The following is a 2,898-nucleotide window of genomic DNA, read 5'->3' as shown; positions in this document are numbered from 1 at the left end:
TGCAGGACAACATCCAGCACACTGACCCACCTGTGCAGGTGAGAAAGGGTTAAATGGGTTAAACACACCTGCAGGACAACATCCAGCACGCAGATCCTCCTGTACAGGTGAGAAAGGGTTAAATACACACCTGGGCAGGTAAATCACAGTCCTGAAAGGGTTAAATACACACCTGAAAGGGTTAAACTCACCTGCAGGACAACATCCAGCACGCTGACCCACCTGTGCAGGTGAGGGTTAAATACACCTGGACAGGTAAATCTCAGTCCTGAAAGGGTTAAACACACCTGGGAGTGTGAGACTGACACACCTGAAAGGGTTAAATACACCTGAAAGGGTTAAACTCACCTGCAGGACAACATCCAGCACGCTGATCCTCCTGTGCAGGTAAGGGTTAAATACACACCTGAATGGGTTAAACACACCTGGGAGTGTGAGACTGACACACCTGGGCAGGTAAATCACAGTCCTGAAAGGGTTAAATTCACCTGAATGGGTTAAACACAGCACCTGCAGGACAACATCCAGCACGCCGACCCTCCTGTGCAGGTGAGAAAGGGTTAAATACACCTGGGCAGGTAAGGGTTAAATACACCTGAAAGGGTTAAACACACCTGCAGGACAACATCCAGCACGCCGACCCTCCTGTGCAGGTGAGAAAGGGTTAAACACCTGTGCAGGTAAAGGTTAAACACACCTGAAAGGGTTAAACACACCTGAAAGGGTTAAACACACCTGCAGGACAACATCCAGTACGCTGACCCGCCCGTGCAGGTGAGAAAGGGTTAAATGGGTTAAACACACCTGGGAGTGTGAGACTGACACACCTGGGCATGTAAGGGTTAAAGACACACCTGAGAGGGTTAAACACATCTGGGCAGGTAAGGGTTAAACACGGCACCTGCAGGACAACATCCAGCACGCTGACCCACCCGTGCAGGTGAGGGTTAAACACCTGGGCAGGTAAGGGTTAAACACACCTGGAAGGGTTAAACACACCTGGGCAGGTAAGGGTTAAACACACCTGAAAGGGTTAAACACACCTGAAAGGGTTAAACACACCTGCAGGACAACATCCAGCACGCTGACCCACCTGTGCAGGTGAGGGTTAAATACACCTGGGCAGGTAAGGGTTAAACACGGCACCTGCAGGACAACATCCAGCACGCCGACCCTCCTGTGCAGGTGAGAAAGGGTTAAATACACCTGGAAGGGTTAAACACACCTGGGAGTGTGAGACTGACACACCTGAAAGGGTTAAACACACCTGCAGGACAACATCCAGCACGCTGACCCTCCTGTGCAGGTGAGGGTTAAACACCTGAATGGGTTAAACACACCTGTGCAGGTGAGAAAGGGTTAATGACACACCTGGAAGGGTTAATTCTGTGATCTCCAAGAACCGCCATTTTGTGACCTCCAAATTTCCATTTCCAACCCAAAAATTCCCAATTTTTTCCCCAAATTTCCCACTTTTCACCCCAAAACCTTCTCACTAGTCCCCCTTGTTTCTCACCTGTGTCCCACCTGTGTCTCACCTGTCCAGAACCTTCTCAACTCCTGCAGCTGCCGCCATTTTGTGACCTCCAAACCCCCCATTTCCAACCCCAAAAATTCCCAATTATTTCCCCAAATTCCCTGTTTTTCACCCCAAAACCTCCTCACCTGTATCTGACCTGTGTCCCACCTGTGTCCCACCTGTCCCGGCTTCTTCTGAGTCCATCCTGGACCTGCAGCTGCCGCCATTTTGTGACCTCCAAAATTTCCATTTCCAACCCCAAAAACTCTCAATTTTCCCCCAAAACCTCCCAATTTTTTCCCAAAATCTCCTGATTTCTTCCCCAAATTCCCTGTTTTTCACCCCATAACTTCTTCACCTGTGTCCCACCTGTCCCAGCTTCTCCTGACTCCATCCTGGACCTGCAGCTGCCGCCATTTTGTGACCTCCAAAAATCCCATTTCCAACCCCAAAAATTCCCAATTTTTCCCCAAAATTTCCCGATTTTTTCCCCAAATTTCCCATTTTTCACCCCAAAACCTCCTCACCTGTATCTGACCTGTGTCCCACCTGTGTCCCACCTGTCCAGAACCTTCTCAACACCTGCAGCTGCCGCCATTTTGTGACCTCCAAAATTCCATTTCCAACCCCAAAAACTCTCAATTTCCCCCCAAAATCTCCCAATTTTTTTCCCAAATTTCCCGTTTCTCACCCCAAAACCTCCTCACCTGTTCCTCACCTGTCCCACCTGTCCCAGCTGTGTCTCACCTGTCCAGGACCTTCTCAACTCCTGCAGCTGCCGCCATTTTGTGACCTCCAAAATTTCCATTTCCAACCCCAAAAATTCCCAATTTTTTCCCTAATTCCCCATTTCTCACCCCAAAACCTGCAACTTCTTTGCCCAAATTTCCTGTTTTTCACCTCAAATCTCCTCACCTGTGTCCCACCTGTCCCAGCTTCTCCTGACTCCATCCTGGACCTGCAGCTGCCGCCATTTTGTGACCTCCAAAAATCCCATTTTTAACCCTAAAAATTCCCAATTTTTCCCCAAAATCTCCCAATTTTTTCCCCAAATTCCCCATTTCTCACCCCAAAACCTCCTCACCTGTCCCTCACCTGTATCTGACCTGTCTCTCACCTGTGTCCCACCTGTCCCAGCTTCTCCTGACTCCATCCTGAACCTGGAGCTGCCGCCATTTTGTGACCTCCAAAATTTCCATTTCCAACCCCAAAAATTCCCAATTTTCCCCAAAACCTCCCAATTTTTTCTCCCAATTTCCTGTTTTTCACCCCAAAACTTCTTCATCTGTGTCCTACCTGTGTCCCTTGTTTCTCATCTGTGTCCCGCCTGTCCCAGTTTCTCCTGACTCCATCCTGGACCTGCAGCTGCCGCCATTTTG

This window comes from Zonotrichia albicollis, chromosome 24, assembly GCF_047830755.1.
Source record: "Zonotrichia albicollis isolate bZonAlb1 chromosome 24, bZonAlb1.hap1, whole genome shotgun sequence".
NCBI classification, from domain to species: domain Eukaryota; kingdom Metazoa; phylum Chordata; class Aves; order Passeriformes; family Passerellidae; genus Zonotrichia; species Zonotrichia albicollis.
Note: the sequence above shows the minus strand (reverse complement) of the source record.